This window comes from Bubalus bubalis, chromosome 21 (genome assembly GCF_019923935.1).
Source record: "Bubalus bubalis isolate 160015118507 breed Murrah chromosome 21, NDDB_SH_1, whole genome shotgun sequence".
NCBI classification, from domain to species: Eukaryota; Metazoa; Chordata; class Mammalia; order Artiodactyla; family Bovidae; genus Bubalus; species Bubalus bubalis.
The window spans coordinates 56325681-56339124 of NC_059177.1; the positions used below are offsets into that span (position 1 = coordinate 56325681).

A 13444-nucleotide genomic window follows, 5' to 3' on the forward strand; every position below is an offset into this window, starting at 1 on the left:
GAAGGGTCTTTTAAGACTTCTCTGAGCTTTTATGAATCTATTTATTGCTGTAAGTAAACCTCAGGAAGGATAAATACAGAAGTAAGTAAGAATTGTGCAAAAAATATTAGACACCCTTCATTTCCCCCTTCGGCTTTGGAACTTTGAGCCAAGATTAATCTTTGTTTTGGATTTTGGTTTTGGGTATATTGGTGCTTTCTGAATTAAGATGAGCTATTTGCTGTGTTTGAGTACCTATTTATTCCCTGGACAAATACATTGTGATGATTAAGAATGCAGGTTCTATATATGGGGGTTCCTTTTCTCTTTGTTTGAAATTGTATCAAAGTAGTTTTTTTTTTTCCCCCTTAAAAATAGAGATGGGTGGAGTCTGACTGCTTCAATTTCTCCCAGAGCTCACCTGCTATTAGCAGTGTGTTCGTGTCTAAGTTCCCTTGTGTGTGAAACAGAATGACGCTGGTGCCCATCTCATGGAGTTGTTACAAGTTGCAGTGGGATTTACTATCCTATGCCTTATGGCATCATCGTAGTTAGCTTTCAGTCACCATTACTATTAATTCCCTTCTTATAAACCAACTTGCTTTGGAGTTGTCTGCCTTCTGAAATTGTTTCTGAAGAAAAGCACTGACTTTCCTGATACAGCAAACGTGGACAGGACACCAACATTACTAGAAAGTGTCCCAAGAGGAAGATAAAACCAAAGTGGCCCAGAACCATGGTGAGGAAATGAACCAAGAGAAAACAATCTCTAGAATTTTAAGTGTGCAAACCATATTCGAGGCTGAGAGAAGGGGCTGTCTTCTCAGGCCTGAGTTCTATGAATCTGGTGTCAGAAGCTGCTGGCTAAGGTTGCCCTCTTATACCACCTCTAGGTCTTGCCCTTCTGGAGAGGTAGGTGAAGGGGTACAGATGATCACCTATTGAATAAACAGAGCCCCCCAGTTTTCCCACTTACTCAAATTTATGAGGCCCATGTCTACTTGGAAAAGTATGCAGATATTGCTACTAATGATTGGGTATAGCTTCCGTATCGTTTGCTGGCAGCCTGAGCCACCGTGTAGCAGTTCCAACTACCTTCAGGCTGCCATGCTGGAAAGGCCAGGAAGTGCTCAGGCAGACAGTGCCCTTTCCCACCCCCCGCTCGCCCTTCCAGCCTTCCCCCTGGATGTACCAGACGTAGGAGTAAGGAGACCGTTTTGGAAGTGGACCCCCCAGTCCCCAGCCATTCAGGACACCTCCAGTCCCAGACATCGTGGGACAAGCCATCCCTGCTTGGCTCTGTCTGCATTCCTCGCCCACAGAATCTGTAGGCATAACAAAGTAGTTCATGTTTACACTGCCAAGTTCACAATGGCTCCTTACACCCGATGGGCGACTGGAATGATCGTCTGCCACAGAAGGTGCCATCTGGTGACAGGGCTTCAGGTTAAAACTGAGCGATGAGTGGTTCCTCGTTTTATTCCCATCGGTGTGCCTCTTCAACCTTGTTTGGGGAGAACTGGCAGTTTTTAAGACCCCTCCAGGGCCATATAACCGTGCTGGCCTCTCTCCAGGGTCATCTACATAATTTCTGGGGCCCAGTACAAGGTGAAACTGTGGGGCCTCTTGTTCGTGAAGCCAGGAAAGTTGTCATTAGACGTACAAAGATGTAGAACTTTTTCTTTTCTCTGGACCCGTGATGGCGTTCTGTATCTGCTGTTTAATATCAGGCTCCTTGAGGTGTGAGGACGCTGGCAGCCTGAGCGCAGACCGTAGTAGGGGCACACAGGTGCCTCTTGGCTTCTGGAATGCCCCAACCCCACCCTGCCCTGGGGGGCTGGAGGACAAGGACGGCAAATAATCACTTGATTACTGCGGTGGAGACCGGGAGGCCGGGGAGGAGGGAAGTGCCAGAAAGGAGGGTGAGCAGGCAACGGAGAAGCCCTGAGAGGTGGGAGGCACCACCGCCTGTGAGCAGAGGCTCCAAGCCCCTGGGGGCAGGCTCCATTGTCCCATTACATTCATGGGCCAAAACACATTCAAAGATGAAATTATCAGTAATTTCGAGCTTAAAAAAAATAAAAAGAATTTCAAGATAGAGACCACAGAGCATCGAACTCCAAGTGCTGGGCCTCCTGTGTGTCTGCCCCGATCTCACATCCACACCACCTGCCCCGCCCCTCATGAACACAAGATAAGATGCTTTAGTCAGAATGTCAGCACCGCCCCCAACCCATGAAAGCGAAGTTGCTCGGTTGTGTCCAATTCTTTGTGACCCTTGGATTGTAGCCCACCAGGCTCCTCTGTCTATGGGATTCTCCAGGCGAGAATACTGGAGTGGGTTGCCAGGGGATCTTCCCAACCCAGGGATCGAACCCTGGTCTCCTGCATTGTGGGAAGATTCTTTACCATTTGAGCAACCCAGGAAGCCCAGTCCTATGAGGTGGACATTATTATCCACACACACAAGCTAAGAGGACCTCTCAGACAGGCGTGTTGGCTTGTCTGCCTGGCCTGGAGTCACACAACTGACAGGAAGAGGAGGTGGAAATTCAGTGTCTGGTTCCAGACCACTGAAGTTGTCCGAACTCGGGATGGAGAAGAATTTCCAGACACAGAGTATTGCAGAAAGGAGTGTGTTTATTAGGATCGAAGAGCAGAGATAACGTGGGCACTGCAAGGGCAGCGGCTGGACACCTCCTGACAGGCCAGGGAGTTGACAGCTTTTGTCCGTTAGTACCCAATTTGATCGGAAAAGGCAATGGCACCCCACTCCAGTACTCTTGCCTGGAAAATCCCATGGATGGAGGAGTCTGGTAGGCTGCAGTCCATGGGGTCACTAAGAGTCAGACACGGCTGAGCTACTTCGCTTTCACTTTTCACTTTCATGCATTGGAGAAGGAAATGGCAACTCACTCCAGTGTTCTTGTCTGGAGGATCCCAGGGACAGGGGAGCCTGGTGGGCTGCCGTCTATGGGGTTGCACAGAGTCGGACACGACTGAAGTGACTTAGCAGCAGCAGCAGCAGCCAATTTGTTATAGCCTCAAGGCAAAGAAAATCCTGCTGCAAGGTGGCATTAGGTGATAGGTTAGGGAGCTGTAGGGTAACTACCAGGGTGAGCATTTTTGCCTAATTTAGGGTCAGGAAGCCAGCTGGTGATGATTGGGGTGGGGCGGGGGGGAGGTTGGCAATGGTGACAAAGGGGCTCAGCCAGCTTCAGAAGTGACCCTGGTTCTGGACTCTGCTTCTGCAGCCTTGGGGGCAGGACTCAACACAGACCTTGTGCGTCTTCCGCCAGTTGAAGCTGTGAGAGCCTGAGAGAAGGCACCCCCGTGAGGTGTGAGCTGAAGCGGGAAATGCAGGAAAATGCCAAGGAAGGACAGAACACTGAAGGTGTGAGGTGGAGCCGGAGCCCTGGAGCTGGGGTGGAGAGGAGAAAGGAACATTTCCCTCCGGCAGGGAATAAAGCAGGAGCCGCTTGGCGGGTACTCTGGTTCCACAGGCCTGAGAGAATGGGCACTGTTGCTGAGATAGGTGTTGGGTAGAGGCAGAATTTTGACAAGAGGGTGCCCTTTACCAAACGTCAGAAAAAGGCACAGAGGCCTGGGCTTGGCGAATTCCCCTGATGGGAGATCTCAGTGAGCAGGAGACTGACTGGGCTTAGTGGAGGAGAAAAGGGCTTCCCAGGTGGCTCAGTGGTAGAGAATCCACCTGCCAGTGCAGGAGATTCAGTTAGATCCCTGGGTTGGGAAGATCCCCTGGAGAAGGGAATGGCCCCCCACTCCAGTATTCTTGCCTGGAAAATCCCATGGACAGAGGAGCCTGGTGGGCTACAGTCCATAGGGTCACAAAGAGTTGGACTCAACAGAGTGACTGAGTATGTACTCACGCACAGGTGACAAAGTTGAGCCTGAGTCTAGACCAATTTTGGATAAATTTGACCCTAAAAGGGAAGAAAGAATTAGGGTGGTAACTGAAAGTGCAAAAGGGACATTTGAAAATGTGTGTTTTTTTGTTTTTCCATTTTCAAGACCTGTCAGACTTGTCCTTTTAGGGCAGAAAGTGGGAAGTCAGGAAGAAGTGGGGAGGAGGGGACAAGGAGCAGCGCTCCCTGAGCACCCACTGTGTGCCTGGGCACCTCTTAAGTACCAGGGCCTGCACCTCTCCATTTCCTTTCTTCCCAACCACCCTTGAAGGCAAGGGTTTCTGCTCCTCCATCACCTGAGGAACAGGCCAAGAATCCCAGCAGGGAGGGCAGGGCTGGGGTTTGATCTCCTATTTGCCTGATTGCACAACCCATGCCTACTCTTCTGTGCACAGAGAGAAGCACTGGGATCACCCTGAGGGATGGGATGGGGTGGGAGGTGGGAGGGAGGGTCAGGATGGGGAACACATGTAGACCCATGGCTGATTCATGTGAATGTATGGCAAAAACCACCACAATATTGTAAAGTAATCAGCCTCCAATTAAGATAAATTAAAAAAAAAGGGGGGGGGGGTTGGGTTTACCAGGGAGAAACTATGTGTTTTTCTCATTGGCTGCTGAAATAGGAATATGGTGGAGAGGGGGCGGTGACCTTGTGGAGCCCAGTCTTCAGCCGCAGTTGTGGTCCCGGGCTGGGGGGAAGCAGGCAGAGGTGAGCCTCAGAGGTGGTGGGAGAGGCCCTGGGAGGCTGTGTGTTGGCCACGCCCACAAGGTAGGTGGACACCGCACCCCGCCCCCACCCCCCGCAGATGCTGTAGGTGAGATGGTGCACTCAGGGTATCTTTCATCTCCAGACCCTGTCACCAAGGAGCTAGAGTGGAAATGGATGTGGTCCTGGGAAGGGTGGAGAAGCTGGTCAGGCATCCAGGGGCCCAGGCATCCCAGAGGGCACGGCCTGAGGCCTAGCCCTGGAGTCCTGGGTGGTCAGTGTCCTGGTGAGGGTCACACTGAGTTTGTGGGTGGAGGGAGTGTGGACGGCAGAGGAGGTGCTGGGGCTGGCAGACACACTGGTGACCCCGCTCCATCGCTTATTCCCCCATTCCCAATCTCCATTTCTGGTGTGGACTGTTCGATTTGACTTCCAGGCCTTTTTTTTTTTTTAATTAAATTTTGGAGTGGGTAACAGGCTCACATGGTTCAACAACTTAAAACTATAAAAGGTATAAGAAAAAAGTAAGAGAAATAAAAATAAGACATACAGAAAAAACCAAAATATAATTAAAAAGAAAAAACCCCTTTATAATTTTAAAACAAAAATTATAAACATTTAGGCAGTGAAAGCTATTTTTTTCCACTCTGGTACTTTATCTACTGAGATCCTACCCTCCCACTAGCCTGTGATCACCATCGGTAGCATTCTGTGTGTTTTTCAGAGTTAATTTTAAGCCTTTACCAGCAAATGTTTTCCTTCCTTTTCACAAGAAGTGGCATATACAATTCAAAGTGTTCTGTCCCTTTGTTCCTTTTTTTTTTTTTTCATTCAACAGTATTTATTGGACATCTTTCCATATACACATCATTTCACATGTTTACAAGGGCATCTGTAGGGTGAATTCCCAAAAGGAGAATTTCTAGGGCCAAAAAGTTTATGCGTTCATAATTTTGATATTGCCAAATTGACTTCTCTTTTTTAAAAAAAATTTATTTATGTATTTGGCCGTGTTGGGTCTTAGTTGCAACACGTGAGATCTTTAGTTGCAGCATGACAACTCTTAGTTGTGGCATATGGGATCTAGTCCCCAACTGGGGATTGAACCCAGGCCCCCTGCATTGGGAGCAGGGAGTCTTAGCCCCTGGACCACCAGGGAAGTCTCTCAGACTGACTTCCATGGAGATTGTTCCAGGTTATAAGCCCCAAGTCATTGCACAGGCCTTAATAGTTGCTGGTTTCCAAGATCACTGAACTAGGTTTTCCTGCCTGTGACTCCACAGCGTGCACTGTGGACCCCCCAGGAGGCAGCCCCGCACCCCTCATTACAGGCTGCCCAATTTGGCTTGAGGGAGGTTTGGCCCTCCTTCACCGTTCTCTGCAGTGCTCTGCCCCAGGGAGGTCATCTCCCACCCCAGAGCTGCTTGCTAGTCCCCGAACACAAGTCAGACCCCTATGCTTTTGCCCGTACTGTTCCTACCTCCTGCCCTGCCCCGCCACCCTTCTCAGCCTGGAAAATTCTGACTCCTCCTTTAAGCCTCTGCTGCAAGGTTGCCTCTACAGAGGCCTCCCTGACCCTCCCAGGCAGAACCGGTCATTCGCCCGCCTCCCCAGGGTGCCCTCCCACAGAAAGAGGCCAGCTCCTTCCCTTACAGCACGCCGGGGCCAGGTGGTGGGGTAACTGTTTACATGGCTCTGTCTCTCCAGCACCCAGCCCAGGCTGGGCCCACACTTCAAACTCATCTGGGACTAAAATTAAACTCACTGGAGAGGCAGGATGGCATGGAGAGGGCACGGGCGTGGGAGTCGGGCTGGCGTGACTCCATCCTCTGTCACCTCCCCACCGCGCCAGCCCCAGCTCCCCGCTTCCCTCCTTCTCTGAGCTCTGACCGCACCGGTCTGCACGCCTTCCCACTCATGGCCCTTCAAGTGCAGTTCCAACTGCCTGGGGCTCTTTCTTCTTTCTTCTCTGCCCAGCTTAACTAGCACCTCCTGAGAGAGGCCTTCCTTGGCTCCTGAGTCTAAAGACACCTAGCCCCCCATTCCTTTTTTCTGTGCTCATTCCTTTCATGTATTTACTGCAATCCTGAGTCTCACGTTGATGTGTTGGTTTGCCTGTTCACTGCTTGTCTTCCCCGCTGTGACCCCAAAGTCCTTGAGGGTAGAGACCATGGTTTGTTGGCTCCTGGGACCCAGGGCTAACACGGGGCCTGGCACACAGTAGGCAGAGCAGAAGTCTTCAGCAACTGGATGAGGAATAAACAGAAGAAATGGTCCAGACCCAGCTCCACTGCAGCCCCACTTTGCCCCTGTATTAACTACCATCTCTGAGGGGCTCCTCATTTGAACAGCAGGTTTCTCAAGTTGTGATGTGTTATTTTTTTTTAAGATTTTTTTTTTTTGATGTGGACCACTTTTGAAGTCTTTATTGAATTTGTTACGATATTGTTTCTGTTTCATATTTTGGTTTTTTGGCTGACAGACATGTGGGATCTTAGCTCTGGGACCAGGGATAGATCGCAACCTCTCTGCATTGGAAGGTGTAATCTTAACCACTGGACTGCCAGGGAAGTCCTTGTGATGTGTATCGAAGATTGTGAAAACTGCCTAGTTACAAGAGGTGCCATAAATGGTAGCTATTATTTGTGAAATTTTACTTCCTTTCACCTGAAAAATGCACCCTTTTTGGCCAGGTTTAAAGACCTTAGGTGGCTCAGATGGTAAAGAATCTGCCTGCGGTGAGGGAGATCCAGGTTCAATCCCTGGGCCAGAAAGGATGAGATGGTTGGATGGCATCACCGGACTCAATGGACACGAGTTTGAGCAAGCTCCGGCAGATGGTAAAGGACAGGGAAGCCTGGCATGCTGCAGTCCATGGGGTCACAGAGTCGGTCACGACTGAGAACACCAGGGCATGTCCGGGCTTCCCAGGTGACGTTAGTGGTCAAGAACCTGCTTGCCAACGCAGGAGACGTAAGACTCGGGTTGGATCCCTAGTACTGGGAAGATCTCCTGGAGAAGGGCATGGCAACTCACTCCAGTATTCCTGCCTGGAGAATCCCATGGACAGAGGAGCCTGGAGGGATACCATCCATATAGTCGCAAAGAGTCGGAAGCGACTGAGCGCAGCATATGGCATGTCCATTTTTCCTTCAAGCCATTTCCGACTCATTCCTTTTCCCACTTCTGTTTCTCTTCTGAGACCTTTCCTGATTCTAGCTCTCCTGCCTTCTCCTACCACCAAACCAGAGGTCTCCAAAGTAGGTATGTGCAACCCAGTGGACTGCAAGATGGTCCAGCAATTCCACTTCTCAGTATATGCCTGAAAGCAAGTCAACCAGCCTGAAAACAGGTACTCAGACAAGTACGTGTACATGCATGCTCATAGCAGCACTATGTGCAACAGCCAAAAGATAGAGACAGACCAAATGTCCATTGACGGATGATGGATAAACTGTGGTATATACCTAATATTTGTTCTTGCTCAGTCACTAAGTCGTGTCCAACTCTTTTCGACCCCATGAACTGCAGCCTGCCAAGTTCCTACGTCCTCCACTATTTCCTGGAGTTTGCTCAAATTCAGAAAAAAGACCCTGATGCTGGGAAAGATTGAAGGCAGGAGGAGAAGGGGATGACAGAGGATGAGATGGTTGGATGGCATCACCGACTCAATGGACACGAGTTTGAGTAAATTCCAGGAGTTGGTAATGGACAGGGAGGCCTGGCATGCTGCAGTCCATGGGGTCGCAAAGAGTCAGACTGAACTGAATTGAACTGAGCGACTGAACTGAATTGAGTTGGTGAGACTTACATACTCAGCCATAAAAAGGAATGAAGTATTGCTGCATGCAACCAGGAGGGTGAACTTTGAAAATATTATGCTAAGTGAAAGAAGTCAGAACAAGAGGTCACATATTATATAATTTCATTTATATGAAATGTCCAGAATAGATAAATCCGTAGTGATAAATCCATATACTGGTGACTGTCAAGGGCTGAGTGAGGATAGGAGGGGGAGAAACTGCTTAAAGGGTAAGGTCTTTACTTTGCAGTGATGGAAATGTTTTGGAAGTAGAAGTGGTGGTTGTATAACAGAGAGAATGCACCAAGTGCCACTTTAAAATGAACTTTAAATCGTTCACTTTCAAATGGCTAATTTCATGTTATGTGTCCTTCACCTCAATATTTTTTTATATAATTTAAGTTGATACATCGTATTTTTGTTTTTATTTAGTCCAAGAAATTTTTTTTTCTTGACTTGGGCTCTTAGTTTCCTGACCAGGGATCAAACCCGTGCCCACTGCAGTGGAAGCATGGATTCAAGCCCCTCAATAAATTATTTTTGGAACAATGAAGTAGCCACTTTAGCTGGTCAACTGAGAGGTTTGAATGAGGTACAGGTTCCTTCAACTTTCATGCTGGGCAAATACCAGCTAGGGGTGGTTGAAGAAAGGAATGGCCTGGGGGTCAGCAAGTGTGGCTTTGGTGCTGTGCCCTCCTCAGTAATGACAGGATGATAAGAGAAAACTGTGATGATTACAGTTAACACTTCTACAGTGTTTGATGTGAGCCTGGCACTCTTCCAAGTGCTTTACACACTACTCACTGAATCCTTACAACTCTGAGCTGGGTACCATCACTTTTTCATTACGGATGACAAACTGAGGAACTGAGGTTTAAATGACTTGTCCAAGTCACAGGTGAGGAAGTGGCAGAGTTCAAACGTGAACCTTGGCGGTCAGCTTCAACTCCCAGGCTCTGTGCTAAGTGTTTCCCGTGTTTTATCTCATTTAATCCCGTGAGTCACGTATTGTTGACTCAGGCTGGGACCTGGGACCCTTCACTGCAATTCTTATACCTTATCTGCCCTTTGATCAATTTCTATTGAATAAGGAGGCCAAGAACCTTCACAGGAAATGACGTTGTGAAATTCGCTCAGTAGTGTCTGACTCTTTGCGACCCCATGGACTATACACTTCATGGAATTCTCCAGGCCAGAATACTGGAGTGGGTAGTATTTCCCTTCTCCAGGGGATCTTCCCAACCCAGGGACTGAACCTAGGTCTCCCGCATTGCAGGCTGATTCTTTACCAGCTAAGCCACAGGGGAAGCCCAGGAATACTGGAGTGGGTAGCCTGTCCCTTCTCCAGCGGATCTTCCCAACCCAGGAATCAAACTGGGGTCTCCTGCACTGCAGGTGGATTCTTTACCAACTGAGCTATCAGGGAAGCCCAAACTATCAGGGAAGCCCAAACATCATTATTATAGGAAACGTCATTATTCCAAATTAAAAAAATATCCCCTCACAGTCCTCCCTATTCAATGTCTTCCAGTCTTTCCCCTGCATGGATTCCCTTTCCATACTTATGTGTATTTGTATACTTATGTATTTGTTTTTACATATTACTTTATATTTATATAGGGACTTCCCTGGTAGCTCAGACGGTAAAGCGTCTGTCTACAATGCAGGAGACCCGGGTTCAATCCCTGGGTCGGAAACATCCCCTGGAGAAGGAAATGGCAATCCACTCCAGTACTATTGCCTGGAAAATCCCATGGACAGAGGAGCCTGGTAGGCTACAGTCCATGGGGTTGCAAAGAGTCGGACACGACTGAGCGACTTCACTTTCACTTTATATTTATATATAGGTCCATATGCTCTTTTTAAAAAAACAATTTTATTTATTTAGCCTCTCTCTAGTTGCAGCAAGTGGAGGGGCTACTCTCGAGTTGAGGTGTGCGGGCTTCTCACTGCAGAGGCTCTTGCTGCTGTCGAGCACGGCCCCAGGGCTTGCAGGCCTCACTGGTTGCAGTACATGGGCCCAGTAGTTGTGGATCCTGGGTTCTAGAGCACAGGCTCAATAGTTAAGGCAGTTAAGGCACATGAGCTTAGCTGCTCCTCGGCACGTGGGGGTCTTCCCGGATCAGGAATGGAACCCCTGTCTCTTGTATTGGCAGGTGGATTCTTTTCCAGAGCCACTGAGGAAGCCGGGTCCACATAGTCTTGTTATCTCTTCTTGCTTCATCTTCATTTCCCTTTATACCGTACATAGGACTAACTATATTTTCTTTGGCTTTCTCTTCACAAGACACAGCTTTTGATTATTGCTGACTTCTCAATAGGGAGAACAACGTGTGGTACTAACAGGCTTTCAATAAAATTTTTTTTTTTTCCAATAAAAATTTAAAGTAAAAAATGTACATGGTATTGGGTAGCATTGTGTGCCTGTGTTAGAATGAATAGTCAGAAGGAGATCAGCCCTGGGATTTCTTTGGAAGGAATGATGCTAAAGCTGAAACTCCAGTACTTTGGCCACCTCATGCGAAGAGCTGACTCATTGGAAAAGACTGATGCTGGGAGGGATTGGGGGCAGGAGGAGAAGGGGACGACAGAGGATGAGATGGCTGGATGGCATCACTGACTCGATGGACATGAGTCTGGGTGAACTCTGGGAGTTGGTGATGGACAGGGAGGTCTGGCGTGCTGCGATTCATGGGGTCGCGGTCAGACACGACTGAACTGAACTGAACTGAACATGTTCTACTTTTTAAAATGTAATGTCTTCGATGGAAAAAAAAATCAGTACATAGAACTGATTCTTTTTAACAGATGGATATCCTGTACTGTGGAGATAGCACCCTTTATTTGAACAGTTTCCTTTTTAACTAACATTTTTTTCCAGTATCATCTCTAATGCAAACAACATGGCAATGAACATTTTAGCGAGTGTTTTTTTGTGCTTGCTGCTGCTGCTGCTAAGTCTCTTCAGTCGTGTCCGACTCTGTGCGACCCCATAGACGGCAGCCCACCAGGCTCTGCCATCCTTGGGATTCTCCAGTCAAGAACACTGGAGTGGGTTGCCATTTGTGTACTTATTCCTCTAGAATTAGTGTTCAGAAGTGGACTTGCTGGGGCGATGGGTATATGCATTAAAATATCCATTTGTTGTTCCTGTTTATAGCTACATTGTGTCTCTTCTGCAACTCTATGGACTGTAGCCGCCAGGCTCCTCTGCCCATGGGGTTTCCCAAGCAAGAATACTGGAGTGGGTAGCCATTCCCTTCTTCAGCGGTCTTTCCGACCCAGGAATCCAACCTGGGTCTCCTGCACTGCAGGCAGACTCTTTCCCGTCTTTCCCGTCTGAGCCACCAAAGAACTGAGACTCAAAAGATTACGGACTTTCCCACATGATGGGTAAACGACAGAGTCGCGAGGTGTCACCTGATGCGTAGGACTCCAGGGAGGACACGCCAAAGCTGGACATTGTTCTCTACACTGAGTCCTCGGGCTCATTTGGTTATCTCTGGACCTTGAGATGTCACCAGGCTGGCCTTCTTCTCCCTTTTAAGTCTCAGACTCCTTCGGGGCAGCTAAACTCTGACCCTCCTCAACCGCCACTCCGTTGGCCAGTCAGCACCCGCCCTAGAACCTTCACGGCTCGGAAATGGCGACCAGCGCCATCTCTAGGCCACGCCCACTAGGAGGTGGGACCAGAGTTCAGGCCAGAGCGATGGATGCCCGAGCCAAGTTTGAAGTCGGCTCCTAGGCGGGCTCGCGCAGAAGCAGAGCTGGTGGCGGCGCAGGTCGGGAGGAGGAGCACCGAGTGCAGGGCTCGCCTGCCGGGGCCGCCCGAGAGTCTCTCAAGTGCGGGCGCTGGGGCCGCCATCTTAGATGGCGGGATTAAGGCGAGAACTAGAGTGAGACGGGAAGGCTTGCCTGCCGCTCTTGGGCCCCGGAGAGGGACAGGTGGCCGGGCTTTGGGGTGTGTGCCCTGAGGCCGCGGAGCGCGAGTGGGACAATGCGAGAGCTGCCCGGGGCCCCGTCCCCTGGGCTGGGGACGCGCCGAATGTGATCGCCTCCCGCTCCCTCACCCGCCGCGGGGAGGAGGAGCGGACCAGACGCCGCCGCCGGACGACTGGACGCGGAGGCGGCCGGGCTCCCTCAGGTAGGCTGCAGGGCCGGGCCCTGGGAGCGGGGCGGCGGGGCTGAATGGGCCGGGTTCCCGGGCGGCCCGGCTAGGGCGTCGCTGACGGAACGGCCCCGCGGCGGTCGGGCGGAGGGCCGGGCCAGGCCGCTGTCACCCCGGGTGGCGCTAGGCGGGCGGGGGCCCCGGGGCTCGGTGTCATGGCCGGCGAGCCGAGTCCCCACATTCCCCACTCAAGATTTCCTTATGTTTCGGGGAAACGTGCGGGCGCCACCCCAGTTCCCGTTGCACAGTCCTTGTATTTCGGCCACGGGAAAATCCGCCCAGAGACGCCTCGAATCCGTGTTGTCACTGAGGTGGACCACCGTCGTTTCTTTCTGGCCGCGGACTGGGGGGACCCGGGCTTGCATCTTCTCTCAAGTGACACCCTTTTCGGGAAGGTGAGGGCAGTCGGGGACAAGAGGAGGAAATAGGTCGGTGTCCCACCACAAAGGAAGGGATCGGGGCCTCCCCTTGGGGCTCAGGACTCTGCGGGTTACTGATGATACTATTGGGATGCTTATACTGACGGTCGGCCCCAGGATGCTTGGGAATAAAGATCCAGGGCTCCTTTGTGTGAAGTGAGAGCCGCCTGGACGCTTCAGCTGTGCAGCTGCAGAGGCTCTGCAGAGCTAGTCGATGCCCCGAGAGAGGCGTTTGGACATGAGGAGAGGCGAGGCGGCTGTGTTCATTCATTGTTCTCGCTCAGGGGCCCAGGGTGTGCCCCTTTCTCCGGTGGGAGGAAGGTTAGGGTCTGCTGTGCCTCCTCTAGGTGTGACGGGGTTCTGAAAAGTCTTAAGGAGGGAATGGATTCAGCTCGCGTTCGTTATTTCTGCCTGCTTCGTCCTCTAGGGTCTGTGGAGGTA

At 50.4% G+C, this 13444-nt stretch overlaps 1 protein-coding gene across 2 annotated transcripts in view; it reads left to right on the top strand.

Annotated features, from left to right (window-relative positions):
• The first annotated feature begins 12164 nt into the window (after window positions 1–12164).
• RAF1 (Raf-1 proto-oncogene, serine/threonine kinase) overlaps window positions 12165–13444 on the top strand; it is a 79139-nt gene continuing 77859 nt past the window's right edge. The window contains exon 1 of one of the 2 annotated variants that reach the window (XM_006078922.4): window positions 12165–12560. The gene's annotated coding sequence lies outside the window, so the exon portion shown is untranslated. The remainder of the gene's footprint in view (window positions 12561–13444) is intronic. The other variant, XM_006078925.4, reaches the window with a different exon arrangement.